The following is a 17,795-nucleotide window of genomic DNA, read 5'->3' as shown; positions in this document are numbered from 1 at the left end:
CCATTCTTGACAAGTGTTGCTTCCTTGGAAGGCTCTTAGACAATTGAATTGTTTCCTCCATGAATTACATTATAATTTCATCAATGAGTTCAATGATCATTTTTGAAATGAAAACAATTGGAGATTTTAATTTTTTAATTTTATCTATTTATTCGTTTATTTGCAATACTGAGAATTGAACCTAGGCCCTTGCGCTTGCTTGCTAGGCAACCACTGTATCACTGAGCTATACTCAGCCCTATTTTTAAAATTTTTAACTTTTAAAATGCTCTTGCATTCCTCAGAAAAATTGGAATGGGAACTAGCATTTGGCCCTGTTATCCCACTCCATGCTATATACCCAAAGGACTAAAAATCAGCATTATACAATGACACAGCCACATCAATGTCAATAGCAGCTCAGTTTATAACAGTTAGGCTATGGAACCAACCTATCCTTCAACAGATGAATGGATAAAAAAAATGTAGTATACATACACAATGGAATATTCTCAGAAGAATGAAGTTATGGTAAATGGATGGCTCTGTAGACTATCATGCTAGGTAAAATAAAGCCAGTTCTAAAAAACCCAAAGTCAAATATTCTCTCTGATCTGCAGATCTAACAATGGGAGCAGCTATGGAAGTTCAGTGGATTATACAAGGAGAATGAAAGGAAGAGAGGATAAGAATAGAAAAGACAATAGAATGAATTGGACATGACTTTCCTAGGTGCATAAATGAATACATGACCAGTGAAACTCCATATCATGTATAACCCACAAAAATTGGATTGTGATTAGTATAAGATGTACCCCATGTTAGTAAAATACATCAAAATACATCTACCATCATGTATATCTAAAAGAATAAGTTTTAAAAAGAGGAGAAAAAATTAAAGAGTAAAATGCTATTGCATTAAGTTGCATACTTATTTACAGGTGATTATATATGTGTATGCCATTTTCTGGTTACTAAGAAGTACATAAAAAAAGCTGGGCACCATGGCATCTGCCTGTAATCTCAGAAAGTTGAGAGGCTAAGGCAAGAGGATTATAAGTTTGAGGCCAGACTTAGCACCTTGATAAGCCCCTGTTTCAAAACAAAACATTTCTAGAAAGGGGCTAAGAAGGAAGCTTAGTGGTAAAGCACCCCTGGGTTCAATTCCCAATACTGGGTTGGGGGCACAGAAATAAAAGAAATACTGAAAACAAAAAAAATGTAAATAATATTTTTCCCTTCAATTGCCCAAAATCTAATTATAGAAAGCCAGACATTCATACTTTAAGCAGTTGATAAACAAGGCAGAAGAAATGATTGAGTGTAGACAATTTACCACACTCACTTAATGGCTTAAAACAGCATGAATGTATTCTCTTAAAGCTCAGGAGGTTAGGGCTAGGGTTGTCACTCAACGGTAGAGCGCTCACCTAGCATGTCCAAGGCCCTGGGTTCAATCCTCAGCACCACAAAAAAATAAATAAATAAAATAATAAGGTATTGTGTCCAACTGCAACTAAAAAATAAATATTTAAAAAAAAGTTAAGGAGGTTAGACTGTGAGCTGTCAGGCCCGGTCGATATGCTGTGTACAACACCAGTTCCCCTGTCCCACCCAGAATGCCCAGATGAGGCCAAGTGGGTCTGAAAGCCATCAAGAAAAGCTCATCCAAGGTCCTGTCTAGCTCCTAGGCACCATGTCAGACATGATCTGGGTGGGGACCAAAGCCTTCTCTCCCTGGTTGGCAAGAGGAAGTGCAGGGAGAACGTGCCCAAGGGGTCTTTGAAGATATTCTGGGACTGGCTGTACTTGCACTGCTACAAGCCCTGCCACTCAATTAAGAAGCTGAGCTTTCTGGACAGACCAACCTCTCAGTGCTGCACATATATGTCTGGCTCATCAACCTCTGGCGGTGGCGTCCCCAGACACGCTTTGGCAGGATATCAAAGTCCCCAATCATTTTAACATTTCCTGTCATGGTGCTAAGCCCTGGAAAGTGGCCCTGCCAGGTGGCAATAGCTGCTTACTGTAACAGTGCTGACAGTATCACTACCAGGCCCATCAGTGTGCTCTTTGTCTGTGTGCTCCATGCTGCTCCACACAGGCCAGTGGGGAAAGCCAGCAGCCTTCCTCCAACAGAGAGAACCTCTCTCCTGCTGACCTCTAGTGGTACACCTGACCAGGGATGAGGCTGGGAACCCCACAGGTGGACTCATCAACACACCACAGTTGATAAACTAGGCAGAATAAATGATTGAGTGCAGACAATACCCTCACAGGTAGGAATTAGAGTCTATTGAAAGAACTAGGGCTTCATCAGGAGCATCAGGACCTGGCACCCTAGATCCTACACATTCCCATTGTAAAGGTAAAAATTCTAAGCTGATTTCAAGCTGCAAGAGCTTGAGTTAAAGTGTAAGAGACCAGGGCATTGTAAAGCTTCTAGGTTACAAGGCCTGGGCTAAAAAGTAGAAGACAATTGTTACAATTATAAAAGTCTATTGTTACAATTCCTCTGCTATCTCCGGAACCTATAATCTCTGTAAAGTTGTTAGGACAATGCTGGAATTGCCCAGTAAATATCTCCATTGATTCCCTGGTTGTTTAATAGCTAAGAGCTCTAGGTAGCAAGGCACGTAAGCATCTAGGCCCCAGAACCAATCAGTTAAATGTGTACCCTGCTTAGACATGACCAATCACCTCTGCCCTGATTGTTCCCGCCAATGTATGTACTAATCATGTTTTAGAATTGTTGTTCAATTTTCCCGTGCCTCATGATGATTTGTTCTAATGTATGCAAAGCCCACCGCCCTCTCCAAAAAGTGTACTTAAGCTCCACCTGACCTCCGCTCTGGGCTCTGAGCCACTCTCCCTTCTTGGGTGGGCACAGAGTCCCAACCCGCTGGAACGGATCCCTAATAAATTTCTCCCCCTGTGATCACATGAAGTGAGTCTCTTGTGTGGTCTCTCCTCCGACGCTTCGCTGCACCCCAACACCATCTCTTTAGTTTTTGAGAACCCCAAGAAGGCATCAGCCAACAAGGGTGCTCAAGGCTCAATCCAGCTGTTCTGGGTTCCTGGTTCACTTCCCTTCTATACAGAGGGTCTTCTATAGATCACTGCCAAGCATCAGGACCATCTTCTCTGTCCAGAGGTCTTTAGCACGATGGTGTCAGCTGGCATCACCGCATTGTGACAAGGACTGCTCTGCTAACTCTGCCAAGTCTCCAGTCCTCCTAAGTGAAGAGACAAAAAATCCAAAAAAAAGAAAAGGCCTCAGGCTGGTGTTGTGGCTCAGGGTAGAACACTTGTCTAGCATGTGTGAGGCACTGGGTTCAATTCTAGACACCACATATAAATAAACAAAATAAAGGTCGCCCCCCAAAAAAAACATCAATCTTTTAAAAAAGAAAAGAACCGCTAACTCTAATCAGAGGCAAACAGAAAAAGGGAATACAGAGAAATTTGGGGAGTACAATATTCAATCCCCTGTATTCATCAATACCTTCCTAATCAATGAGGTGGTATCATGGAGGGAAGGCAGGGCCACTCTGCCTTCCCAGACCATCTCTCAGCACATTAAGGGATGGCCAGCCACAAGGCCTCAGGCAACAACAGGAAGCCCAGGTCAAAATGCCTCAAAGAAGGCTCACAAGAACCCCCTCCCTTCCCTCAAACAGAGGCCTGCCTCAGGGGCATAACACAAGGGCTACAAGGGGAGATGCCAGCTTCTGTAATCCATAGCCCAAAGTCCCTGACACACAGCAAGTGATGAGGAGTTTCCAACCATTCAGAATAGCTCCACACAGAAACTTCTGTGGGTCCTGAGGGATGTGGGCTGCTGATAAGTAGAGATGGCTGAGAAGCTGATTCTCTTTCTCAGGACACGTACAACAAAGGTTTGGTTATAAATGGCCAGAAAGCATATTTGAAAAGACAGGGCTATTGATCAGGAAATAATGCTCTGGTGGAAGTAGCACTCTTTTCAATGAATAATTAAGATGGCATCACTTGATAGCTACTCCAGGGATCATACCTCTTTCTTCTCAGTGTCATTAATCTGGTGTCCTGGCAACAGGCTGGCCTTGGGTTCTCCCTCTGGACCTTTCTTGTGCTAATGTGGCAATCTCCTGCCTCTGCACAGGTGTGTACATCCTTGCAGTTCTTGTTCCCTTAGCAGCAGCAGCAACAGCACTGGGGAACTTACTAGAATCTCAGAATCTCAGACCCCACCACAGCATCAGAATCTGACCTTAGCAGCATCCCCAGATGTTTCAGAGTCACAGTCAAGTTCAGAAAGCACTGCCAGATAGAGACTTCCCTTTAAGAACACCAGCAACAGCTTCATGCAGAGGTTTCTCTTCTGAAGAGCCACTTTTTTTTTTCTTTTAGTGAGCCTTGCTGGCCTGTCAAGATTTCAACAAAGAGTATGAGAGAGACACTGTTTATACTGTAAGGAGAAAGCCTGGGAATGTAGCCTGGGACTCTGGACTGTGAATCTGGCATCATGTTCCAGCTGTATAAAGCAGAGGAGGCTGTTCCAGAATCTGTACCAAACAAATGACAAAGCAAGCTCCATTCCAGCCAGGCTACAAGATGATCCATCATAGCAATGAATTTCTTGTCTAAATACTGATCTAAGAATGTTCATATAAAAGTGTTGCTATCCTAGAGAATCAAGTTTGAAGGATTTTCCTCATTTCCTAGAAGGCATAGGAAAGGCCACAAGGCAGGTCTCTACAATCATAATGAAATGAGAAAGAAGCCAATTCCCTGGATACTTTCATTCCTCCTAGTGGGAGTAGATCTAATCCTCAACAGTGTAATAGGGAGAAGTTCATCACAATGTAAGTGAGTCTCCTGACACCGCTTATCCAATTGAACCTTAAAGTCCTGTTCATCCAGAACTCCGAAGTCTATAGACAGTATGTAACTTTCATCTGATGTTTACACTTTTGGTCAGTAATCATATCACCTCTGTCCAAAAGCTGACCCATTGTCTGAGCCAACAATTATTGGGACACCAAATGTGGGAATAATTTTCCAGAGACGCATCCTAGTATCTCCCTAGCCTTTTCAGTGCAGTTGGGAAAGGCTTCCACCCGTCAGAGTATGAACACACAAAAACCAAAAGTTATTTATAGCCCCCTGAGCATGTAGTTCAGTGAAGTTTACTTCCAAGTCTTCAAAAGATGCTCCTCCTATAGTTTGGATTTCTGTTGGGAGCTCTGGCCCCTGACAAGGATTGTTGTGAGCACAAACCTCACATTGTTTGCAGATCATCCAGGTGTTGCTTGTGAGCCAGGGGACATAGAAATGTCAACTCAGAACTGTCTCAAGTGCTGTATGTGAAGCCACGTATAAAGATAGGTATATAGTGTAGTTAGTAAATCGGGTCTAATATCCAGTAAAATAAAAAAAAATGAAGGCAATGTTGAGAATGGAGCCCAGGGAAGCAGAGCAGCAGTTGGGGAAATTGAAATGTTAACATTCCCAAGGCCCAGAGCCCACTCTAAAAAAATGTTAAAGAAGCAGCTCCCAGCCAACTGGGAAGTGCTAATCAAAGGCAGCCCCAGGCCCTTCCTGCTCAGATTACTCCTCTGGCCTATCTATGCCTCACCTTTAGTCTGCTCACCTACATTCTATCCCCTCAAGACAACAGAACAAAGGACAGAAATGTGGGAAAGATGAAAGAAGACTTAGCTATAATCCCTTCCACAGATTCCGACTCTTGGGTACCCTTCTTCCTCCAGGTAGAAGTCTTTTCTGCTGTCCTTAATAAAGTTTCTACTTTCCACTCGAAACTTGCCTGGGTGTGCTTCTCTGGTGTTATACTTCAGCATTGCGGAAGCAAGAACTCATCAGCAGTAATGTAGGTCCAACATGTTTTCCTGCGAAACTGTCTGATAAAGGCTGGGGCTAGAATCTCCGGGATGGCTATTCCAGCCATCAGAAAATCTCCACCATCCACCTAGGAGAAAAGTTTCTTTTTCAGTCTTAAATCGCTTACTTTCATGTTGGGAGTATGTTGGCTCCTATTCTGTTAGCTAGTCAGCCAGACAGGAGGGCAGCATTTAAACCTGGGACTGGATTTTTTTCCCGTTTCTTGCAGATAGGTAACCTGGCCTCTCTGTCAACTCTCTGGGTTTAGAGTTCTTAGGACCTTGACATGGATACGTGGATTTTCACATATCATGCCCTGATATTTGACCATTTTTTCATTAGCGAAACAATAGTGTCCTTTATATTCTAACAATGTCAAAATTGAATGAGGAACTCTGACAACCAGCTCTTGTCCCATGGCCTGTTTATCAGCTTCCAATACCAGAAGAGCTGTGGCTACAAGGGCCAGTAAAGCAGGTGGCCAGTCCTCTGATACAGAGTCCAGCTGTTTAGACAAATAGGCCACTGGACGGTTCCATGTCCCAGCATCTAAGTCAAAACTCCCATAACCACTCCAGACCTATTATGGACATACAGAAAGATAGGATTTGTGAGGTCAGGGAGCCCTAATCCAGGTGCACCTGTGAGTGCTTGTTTAATGTCTTCAAAGGCCTTTTGCTTAGTTGGCCCCCATATTAGAGGATCCCATTCTCCACTCTTTGTGGCTTCATAGAGGGGTTTTGTCTTAACTGAAAGATGGGGATCCATATATGGCTGAACTCAGTAGCCCCCAAGAATTCTCTAGTCTGATGGCAGGTTGAAGGGACTGGAATTGAGCAGATCTCCTGTTTCTTCTGAGGCCCAGTGGTTGTTCTGTTCTGTTGCTGAGTCAGATGGTGACTAAGGTATTTGACTTTTTCTTGATAGATGTGGACTTTTACGTTAGAGTCCAGTGCTGTCACAAAAATGGTGTACTCAAGCACCTGGGAGGAACTGTCATTTAGGGAAGGGAGGCATATATAGAGCCTCTGGCGCTTTAAGATGCAGGAATTTTTGTTGTTGTTGTTATCTTCCAGCGCAGGATCTTGGCTGCTAGGATTCTCTAACTCTTAAATCTAATGTAAATCTTAACAGAGACTGATGATCTGGCACATTATTTGTGTAAAAGCCACTTATGTCAATCTCATCATGGGCTGTCTGCCAAGGATGGAGGGCAGTGGTGTGGTCCCGTGCAGGTCCCAGTGTGGTAGCCACATTGTGCCCACCTAGGTGTTGCTCCTTGACTGTGTGGCTTTCTCCTCCTGCCAGGTGAAAGCCTGCTCTAATTGTCCACAGTAGCTGGCCCGCTTGTGTTTTTGTTCAGTGTGCCTGGGTGCATGGGGCTCTGTGGCCCTTCCTGCTGGTGGCTCCCAGCATGTGGCTTGGAGCCAGGGTGGCATGTCCTTTTGGAGTGAGAACCCTAAGGCCCACTATAGGCTGTTAACATGAACATATTCATGGTTCATTTGGAGGCTTGCAGCAGCTGAGCCCTCCTGAGGTTCTGGGTCCCGAGCATCAGATGCAGTTTTGTGTTTATGGGACCCCTGCCATATTCGTCAATCATCAACTTCCAAGCAAGTGGAAAGAAACTGAAAGGAGGGGCTGGGGCCAAAGGCTGGAGGAAAATATTCACTCCTTCTCTGTTCAAGGCTTAGCATTTGAGCATGGCAGTGGGTGCTTGCCTGCTGGGGCCACTGGAGGCTTCCCATTTTTCTGGTCACGCTTTTTTTCCTTATAAACATTTGGACCATTGGCTTTGTTCTAGAGAGACCCCCCCCCTTTGAGTGATCTTTGGGTTTGTAGTGAGGGCCACTGTAAGAAGATCCATCCTCCTCTTCATCTTTTTGGTCTGCCTGTCTTTGAGTCTCTGGATCTCGATTGATGAAAACTGTGGTGGCCACCTTAATCAGCTCACTGGCACACTTCTCAGTAAAGCCCTCTAGGATGGTAATTTTTTGCAAATGGCTCTCTGAGCCTGTCCCACTAAGGCTGCATTGATCACCTGTTTCTTGCACCTGTGCATTTCTTTACTGACAAACTTGCATTGTGGCTGTTACACTTGTATGTGCCCCTTCTCCCACGGACACCTCTGGGCAGACAGAGGGGTGGCAGAGTAGGTGGCCTGGACATTTAGCTCTGAGTCAGTTGGGCACATCTCTTTTGATAATTGCTGCCAGAGAAATGTTCAGGGCTATGGAGGGTGCAACAGGGAGATGCTGGAGCAGCGGGAGGCTTATCTCAGCTCTGATTATCTGTAGATGTGCTGGGATTAGGCTGGGGCTCAGGGCTGGCTCTGATTCCTTCTAACCCTTGGGCACAGACAGTGTGTTTTGTTCTCTTTTTACTTTTCTTTTAGAGTTTCTATGAGGGCTTCTTGACATCTCTTCATTTTTAGACCTTCTTCTTTGTTGAGGCCCCGTCCTAGGTCTGGATAATGGGCTGCATCAGATCAGTCATGGCCCAAGCTTTCTCCATGTAGGAGGGAGTATGATTTTTCCAGCTTATGAGCTCAGTGGTGGTGAAAGGCTAGCACACAAAACTGCCTTGTCTCCCTCAGACATTTCTCTTCTGGTCAACATGGGTATGTCCTTTAGTTCCTTGCAGGGGCATCTGGAGACTTCTCATCTGAGTTGTGGCTATGGTCTTAGGACAGATCTTCTACCTTCATCTTTGAAGGTGAAAGAGTCTTTGGTCCTAGGAAGCCTTTAGCTCTGAGGACATCACAGAGGAAGGAATAGCCAGTATTGGGGGCCATCATGTGTTGCCTCTGAGGACAAGGGGGCTGAAATGAGAGTCTGTTGTCCCAGTGGTCTTGGCAAAGTTGGGTAGAGTGGCACATAGGGATTGGGTAGTCTTCTGGCTCACAGGAAAAACTGTTTGCCTTCCCCTTTCCTAGTCATATTTTCTGTTTAGCTGCTTTCCGCTGGGTATTAGAGATGCTCCTGGTGAACATCAGCTTGGACTGTCCATCTAGACAGGCTCTCAACGAAGGGGGCTGTTTCTGAACTATCTCTTGCAAGCAATCAATATAAGCAAATTGGTTCAGGGGTTCCAGGACCTCAGAAATGACTGACATTTCTGAGGTCCTGACCTGAGGTTCAGGACCTCAGAAATGACTCTCTCTTCTAAAGATCCATCTGGTGGCCAGTTCACATCTTGGGTGGGCCATTCTAATTCACAGAGTACACAATATTTGTGGAGTGAGTTTCACTCCACAGTTACCAGGAAAACCTTCTAAAGGTTCCTAACACATTTCAGAAGGCTCAGTTTTCTTAGTGTGCCTCCCATGTTCCACCCAGCATCGGTGGAGCACACTTAGAACAAAATACACTTAGGAGAAAAGTTGCTTTGTCCATCTCCTGCCGCTCCTCTCATGGGGACTTAGGGCCCTCTTAGCCTTGCAAGTTGGTATCAACCGCTGAACTGGAGCTTTCACCTGGATGTTGGTTGGTGAAATTCCGCCACAGACTTTATGAGGTGCCACGGAACCGTGGATCAAGACTCTGCACTTGCTTTGGCACTTGGGTTGGGTCAGAACCCTTCCCTTTGTCTCATTGACAAAGTTTCACACACTTTCCCTCAGACATGGCCAGGACAGAATTTCTATACCGCCCAAATTCCAATAATTCCCAACCAAACAAAAAGGGAGTCACGGTTTCCCCTCTACTCGCTGTCCCTGAACAGAAACTACTCTGGTGACTCCCCGGGTTCATTTCAGCTTCAACTACTTTGTACAGTACTCCAGACCCAACAGAGGTTGATCTGTTGTAGGGACAAATGAGGCAAGGCACCGAAGATGGCAGGAAACAGTTTTATTTGGCTGTAGCCAGGTTCAGAGGGAACAGCCTTTGCTGTAATCAATCAATTCCCTGAATCCCGAGTTCAGGGAGATTCAGAGTTTTATACCCAGCATATAAGGGGAGGGGCTCAGAAGTTCACAGTCTGCAGAAGTTCACATAAAAGCAGCTTTTTCTTTCACTGTTTTGGGCAAGTCAACTCTTCAAGGACAACACCTGAGAAGGGGAGAGCTTCTTTTCCCCTTTTTTTCTCTCCCTGCCAGTTGTTACCAAGAAACCCAATTGTAACTTATCTTAAAAATATAGACATCTCTGTGAAGCCCAGCTCAAGGCCAGAGGCCTTGTTTGCACATTTCTTCAAAGTACTATATTGAATATATTTGTGAAAAACTAGTAAGGGGTGTCCAGCTCTTGGAGTGCTGCTATCTTCTCTGCCAGTGGACAAGTAAATCAGGGCAACAAGAATATAGGAAGTTTATCTACATTGAACTTTTTGCAGAGACTCTTTTGCTGACAGTCCTAAAATCAGCCATGGTAAAGATTTCTGGAGAAGCCCAGTTAAGACCTTCCTGTGGAGAGAGGGAGTGCCACTTCAAAGCTTCAGGGTCTGAGCTGTGGTCTTATTAGAAAACCTGTGGGTGTTCTGGCTGTTCTGGGAACATCATGTCTCCCCCTAGATTGTGACCTGTGCTTCAACTCCTGTTGGACTGGTTGGCACCTTTGGAAATTTTTATACTATGCTGAGCACTCTCTTCAGTTCCTAGGTGTCTTGTTGCTAAATTTAGCAGCCTGCTCTTTCTTTCCTTTGTCTTTTTTGGCTTGTGAAGGAGAATCAGAATTCTTTGGTTGCCAACTCAACCCCTCCCTACCTTTCCTGACTCTGATTGGTCTGTGGTTCTCTGAACTGTCCAGCTCTGCCCACTGTCTGTTAAGGTATCTGCTTCTATTGCCCCTTGCTGTTTGGATTTTTCTGTGGGTGACCCTCAATTGACCTAAGATCTGCAGCTTTAATCTCCTCCTTGTTGGCCCCTTATACTTATTTTTTGCTTTTTGGTATTGGGGATCAAATATGACTCATAATCCTAGGCAAGCACCCTACCACTGAGCTATGCCCCTAGGACCTTAGTAGAGCTTCTTAATGTTTGTGCCTCTGTATCATTTAGAAAATGAAATAATTTTATTTTACTATATTGTGAAAACAAAGAGTTTACTTTAAAATTCAAGTGATGTAGAAAGATCTCATTAGAAAGTACTCGAGAAAATAATATCTAATGTGATTCTAGTATTAATATTTTCATAGTTAATTTGAGGATATCACCCTGGATTTGTGTTTACCATGCATATATAACACATAAACTTACTTGAATGAACTCACAGTTTGTTCCCTGGTATTTTAAAATTTTGATTCTTATTTATTTATTTATTTTTTGGCACCAAGAATTGAACCCAGGGGCACTTAACCACTGAGACACATCCCCAGCCAATTTTTACTTTTTTAATTAGAAACAGTGTCTCACCAAGTTGCTAAGGGCCTCATAAGTTGCTGAGACTGGCACTGAATTCTCAGTCCTCCTGCCTCTGCTACCCTAGTGGTTGACCTCCAAACATGAGCCTCTGCTCTTGGCCTGTGGGTGACCTTCTAAGAAGGGCTTTAAAGTCCAGTGTGGAGACAGATGCTGAATCTAGCACAAACTGCAGGCCTTTCATTCCCTTGTGAACACAAGGGTGGTGGTACCTGCATCATGTACTTCTTCAGTGGAGTGAAGGGATTATAATTTTAAAATTTTAGCATCAGATTGATCTCTTTTTAGGTGCAAAGGGATGGAAACTATCCTTAGGCCTCAGGGTCTGAGCTGTCTTATTAGAAAACCTGTGGGTGTTCTGGCTGTTCTGGGAACAGTCCCTCTCCCCCTAGATTGTGATCTGTGCTTCAACTCCTGTTGGACTGGGGGGCACTTCTGGTAATTTACATTATTTGCATAGAATACTATGCTGAGCACTCCCTTTAGGTCCTCAACATCTTGTTGCTAAATTTAGCAGCCTGCTCTTTCTTTCCTTTGTCTTTTTTGTCTTGTGAAGGAGAATCAAAATTCTTTGGTTGCCCACTCAACCCCTCCCTACCTCTCCTGACTCTGATTGGTCTGTGGTTCTCTGAACTGTCCAGCTCTGCCCACTGTCTGTTAAGGTATCTGCTTCTATTGCCCCTTGCTGTTTGGATTTTTCTGTGGTGACCCTCAACTGACCTAAGGTCTGCAGCTTTAATCTCCTCCTTGTTGGCCCCTTATAGTTCTTTTTTGCTTTTTGGTATTGGGGATCAAATATGACTCATAATCCTAGGCAAGCACCCTACCACTGAGCAATGCCCCTAGGACCTTAGTAGAGCTTCTTAATGTTTGTGCCTCTGTATCATTTAGAAAATGAAATATTTATATTTTACTAAATTGTGAAAACAGAGTTTATTTTAAATTCAAGTGATGTAGAAATGTCTCATTAGGAAGTAGTCATGGAAATCATAGTCTAATGTGACTTTAGTATTAATATTTTCAAGTTAATTTGAGGTTATCACCCTGAATTTTTGTTTACTATGCACATATAACACATAAATTTACCTGAATGAACTCACATTTTGTTCCCTGGTATTTTAAAATTTTGATTCTTATTTATTCATTTATTGGCACTAATAAATAAATTGGAATTGAACCCAGGGGCACTTAACTACTGAGCCACATCCCCAGCCCATTTTAAAATTTTTATTTAGAGACAGGGTCTTGCAAAGTTGCTTAGGACCTCACTATGTTGCTGAGGCTAGCTTTGAATTTACACTCCTGCAGCCTCAGCTCCAGAGCCATTGGGATTACATGCCTTTGCCTTTGCCATTGCACCTGGCTTGTTTCCTGCTGCCTTATGTGACAGTTTGTCTTAAGGTTTTTCATATCAGTAAATGGAAACATGAATAACTTAAAAAAAGAGTGGAGCATTTTCTTTCTTTTGTATTTATTTATTTACTTTATTTATGTTTAGTTTTGATGGACATAGTACCTTTATTTTATTTATTCATTTCTATGTGGTGCTGAGGATGGAACCCAGTGCCTCATATCATGACGGGAGCGGGAGAGCTCCTTCACTGAGAAGGAATCCCTGGAGCATTTTCAATATTCACAAAAGTTGAGAGATTGTGCTTTTGCCACTTTTCACCTCTTCAATAGTTCTCCATGCATGGCCAGCAAAACCATTGCATTGAATGTTCTATTGTGTATCTCTCAATGCTAAGTTTTCACAAATAGTTAAGACTATCAACAGTAGTTCATTAGTATTGTGTTTGGTGGTGTTTGGATTTCCTTAGTTGTCTCTCAACATGAAAAGTTTGTTTGCCTCATGGTCTAATAGTTTCCCAAAGGCTGAGTGATATTTTCTTTGGATGCACTCTAATTTACTCCACCCTATTGAGGGAGTGGTGATGCCAGAAGTGTGCCATTAGTGTGCTGAAACTTATCTCCTAGGGGGAGGACCCTTCCACCTTTTGACCCCTGGGGTGGAGTCCACACCCCAGGATATAGCTGTGGCTATGTAAAGAAAGTTCCAAAGTGATTCTCCCTTTTGTGAGGAGCCCGCAGGAAAGTGTCTTAAGCAATTTGGAAGCAGTCTTCAATCTCCATCTTCTACCCCTGCAAAACGGTAAGAAATAAATGGTTGTTTGCAAGGTAGAGATGCCATGGGGTCTTGTTTTAGAAGCCTGAATGAGCCAAAGCTCTGATATTTCCTCATAGTAGTCTGCTGCTGTTTGTTTAAACTAGTTTTGCTAATGGGGATTGAGCCTAGGACTACTTTATCGCTGAGCTACATCTCCAAAATATATTTTTAGTTGTCATGAATCTTATTTTACTTTTTTATATGTGGTGCTGAGAATTGAACTCCACATCTCACACATGGTAGGCAAGCGCTCTACCACTGAGCCACAATCCCTGCCCCCTCAGTCCATTTTTGTTATTTATTTTACTTTTTATTTTGAGTCAATAGGGTCTCACTGACTTGCTTGAGATTGGCCTAAAATTGGTATCCTCTAGGCTTGTGCTCCGGAATACTTGGGATCTACTCAGGCACTAGTTTGCCCACATTATTTGCCCTTATTTAAGCGCGTTTGTGGAATATATTTGTTGAATTGGCCCTAACTCTTCAAAATGAGTTTGTGGAAGTGAAATTGCTGAAGTCAGTACCCAAGGTCCAGCAACAGGGTTGTGAGTCTTTGCATTTCTGTGGGTTTGGTAGGTAGACTTCCTTTGCATTTTGTTCAGCACCTGTGTGGTAGAACATTTTTGTCTTTTTATATTTTGGGGGGGTCCTGGGGTTTGAACCCCAGGAAGATTAATTACTGAATCACTTTCCCAGGTGGTTTTTTATATTTTATTTAGAGACAGGGTCTGGCTAAGTTGCTTAGGGCCTTGCTAAATTGCTGAGACTGGCTTTGAATTTGTACTCCTGCCTCAACATCCTGAGCTCTGCTGAGATTTTGGAGTGTGTGCCACTTTGCCCAGCCAGTCTTTTCTTATAATTGATTTTGGTCCTTTTTTTTTTTTTTTTTTTTGCCGGTACTAGGAATTAGACCCAGAGGTGTTCTACCACTGAGCTTTATCCCTAGCCTTTTTAAATTTTTTAGAGGCAGGCTAGCTTGGAACTTTTCAACCTACTGCCTCACCTCTAAAAGTAGAGTTATTTCATATTTTTTGTTGTTGTTTGGTTTTTTTTCTGGAAGAGGGTCTTTCTATGTTGTCCTAAAGTTCGGGGTTCAAGTTGTCCTCCTGCCTCAGCTTTCTGAGCAGCTGAGGCTACAGGCTGGTACTTTCTGGGTCCAGGTTTAGGCGTTTGTTTTTTATTTTCCTTATTTTCATGCAAAATAGAGGTTTGACTCCAGTTGGGTGAAGTTTTCATCATTTCAGGAAAGTTTTGCAGTTTTATAATTGTAGAGCTTGCATGAGAGTTTATTCCTAAGTGTTTTATTATATATATTTGAGAGAGAGAGAGAGAGAGAATTTTGTAATATTTATTTTTTACTTCTCGTTGGACACAACATCTTTGTTTGTATGTGGTACTGAGGATCTAACCCGTGCTGCATGCATGCCAGGTAAGCATGCTACCGCTTGAGCCACATCCCCAGCCCAATGTTATATATTTTTAACAATTGCTGATTTCTGTGCTGAAGGTATAGGGTGAATGTTGATCCTGTGTGGAATTCCTGGGGTTTAATGTCTAGTGTTCACCTGCAGCAGCTCTCCAGCCACCCCCAACCCTTCAACCTCTTATTTGTTCCTAATGAGTTTTCCCATTGTATTCTAACTGGTTATTCTTTTTAATAAAGATATTTGTTTTCTAGCATTTTTATGAGTTAATGAATGATAATATACATGCTCTATTTTTGGCAGAACTGGAGATTAAATTGAGAGATGCATAGATGGGTCAGCTTCCCCCCCCCCTCCCTTTTGGGGATTTAGAGGTTAATCACAGATATTTTTCTGCTATGGAGATACATCTCAAACCCTTTTACATTTTTTGAGTTTTTTTTCTTTTCTTTTTTTTAGTTGTAGTTGGACCCACTGCCTAATATTTTTATGTGGTGCTGAGGATGGAACTCGGCATCTCGCACCTGCTAGGCCACAACCCCAGCCCCACTTTTTACTTTTTAAGACAATGTCTCCCTCAGTGGCTGAAGCTGGCTTCAAACTGGGATTCCTCTTTCCTCAGTTTGAAGAGTTGTTGGGATTAAAAGAGTGTACCACTGTAACCAGCTGGACATTAATTCCCTTGTGTGTGTGTGAGTGCATCCTGTGTGTGTGTGCGTGCATCTTGTGTGTGTCCTGTGTGTGTGTGTGTGTGTGTGTGAATGAGTGTGTGTGTGTTTGATACTGAGGATTCAAACCATGGGAGTTTCAACATTAAGCTACAGCTATGCATTTTGTTGTTGTTGTTTTTCCCTAGGGATTGAATCCAGGGCTCTTAAGCACTGAGCCGCATCTTCAGCCTTTTTAAAATATTTTACTTAGAGACAGGGTCTCACTGAGTTGCTTAGTGCCTTGCTAAGTTGCTGAGGCTGGCTTTGAACTCACAATCCTTCTGCCTCGTCTCTGGAGCCGCTGGGATTACAGGTGTGCACCACCTTGCCTGGTTTAGCCATGACAATTTTCATTGCTTATTTTGGCAGAAGGTCTGAGTTCCCAGGCTGCTCTCTAACTTTTATTCCTCCTGCTTTAGTGCCTTAGTTCCCCTCTCAGAGACTGAGAGGAAATTATAGATGGTCACCTCTATGCCTGGCTCTCACATTTTCTAATGAAGACTTTTCCTTTAAAGTGTTTATGATAATCAATGGTAATCTTATGTATAGTAAGTGTATTGGTGATTGGTGCTGGTAGTAATGTTTCCACAGGAGTGTCACTATTGTACATATATCTTTTGTTTGTTTGCTTTGAGGCTTATCCTGTTGTTTGTGAACTGCTTTATAGTTCTATTATTATTTATTTTTTCTCCAGGAACTAGAAATGGGACCTAGGGGTGATCTACCACTGAGCTTTATCCCTGGCCCTTTTCATTTTTTATATAGAAGCAGGCTACCCTGCAACTTTTCATCCTGCTGCCTTTCCTCTGAAGTAAAGTTATTTCATATTTATTGTTGTTGTTTGTTTTCTTTTTCTGGAAGAGGGTCTTCCTATGTTGTCCAGTTTAGCCTTAAAGTTCAAGGCTTAAGTTGACCTCATGTCCCAGCTTTCTGAGCAGCTGGGACTACAGGCTGGTACCTTTTGAGTCCAGTTTAGGCATTTGTCTTTGTTTTCCTTATGATTTTTATCCAAATAGAGGTTTGACTCCATTTGGGTCAAGTTTTTTATCATTTCAGTAAAGTTTTGCAGTTTTATAACTGTAGAGCTTGCATGAGACTTTATTCCTAGGTGTTACATATTTTTAACAATTGCTGATTTCTGTGCTGAGAGTATAGGGTGAATGTTGAGCATGTGTGGAGGTCTGGGGTTTAATGCCTAGCGTTCACCTTCATCATCACGTCAACCTCCCCCCAACTCTTCAAACCCTCATTTATTCCTAATGAGTTTTCCCCCATTGCGTTCTAATTGGTTATTTTTGTTTATAAAGATATTTGTTTTCTAGCATTCTTATGCCTTTATTTAAAGGATCATAATATTACAGGCTCTATTTTTTGCGGAACTGGGGATTAAATTCAGAGCTGCTCTCATCAGCCAACTCTTTTTTTAAGTTGGTAGTTTAGGGATTGAATCCAGATTTTGTCTGCCACTGTGCTAAATCCCAAGCCCTTTTTACTTTTTATTTTAAGACAGTGGCTTCCTCATTTACCAAGGCTGGCTTCAAATTTGGTTCCTCTTTCCTTATTTTGCAGAGTTGCTGGGATTAATTAAAGGAGTGTACCTCTTTAACAGCTGGACATTCATTGTGTTGTGTTTGTGTGTGTGTGTTTGATACTGGGGATTGAACCCAGGGGAGTTTAACCACTGAGCCACATCCTCAGCCAGTTTTTTTATTTTTATTTAGAGAGAGGGTCTTGCTGAGTTGCTTAAGGCTTCACTAAATTGCTGACGCTGATTTTGAATTTGTGCTCCTCCTGCCTCATCCTCCCAAGCTCATATGTGCCACTATGCCAGCCTGTCCAATTCTTTGTGAACTGTCTTATGGTTTTTTTATTATTATTATTATTTTCTGGAACTAGGGAATTGACCCAGGGGTGATATACCACTGAGCTTTATCCCTGGCCCTTTTCATTTTTTATTTAGAAGCAGGCTAGCCTGAAACTTTTCCTCCTTGGCCTCAGCTCCGGAGTAGAGTTATTTCATATTTGTTGCTTGTTTTCTTTCTTCCTTCCTTCCTTTCTTCCAGAGGGTCTTCCTATGTTGTGCAGGCTAGCGATAAAGTTTGGGGCTCAAGTTGTCCTTCTGTCTCAGCTTTCTGAGCAGGTGGGACTTCGGGCTGGTTTCTTCTGGTTCCATGTTTAGGCTTTTGTGTTTCTTATGATTTTCATCCAAATAGAATTTTGACTCCAGTTGGGTGATTTTTTTTTTCTAATTTCAGAAAAGTTTTGCAGTTTTA

The sequence above is a fragment of the Ictidomys tridecemlineatus genome, chromosome 1, assembly GCF_052094955.1.
Source record: "Ictidomys tridecemlineatus isolate mIctTri1 chromosome 1, mIctTri1.hap1, whole genome shotgun sequence".
NCBI classification, from domain to species: domain Eukaryota; kingdom Metazoa; phylum Chordata; class Mammalia; order Rodentia; family Sciuridae; genus Ictidomys; species Ictidomys tridecemlineatus.
The sequence above is the reverse complement of the archived record's forward strand: the minus strand, read 5'-3'. Positions refer to the sequence as shown.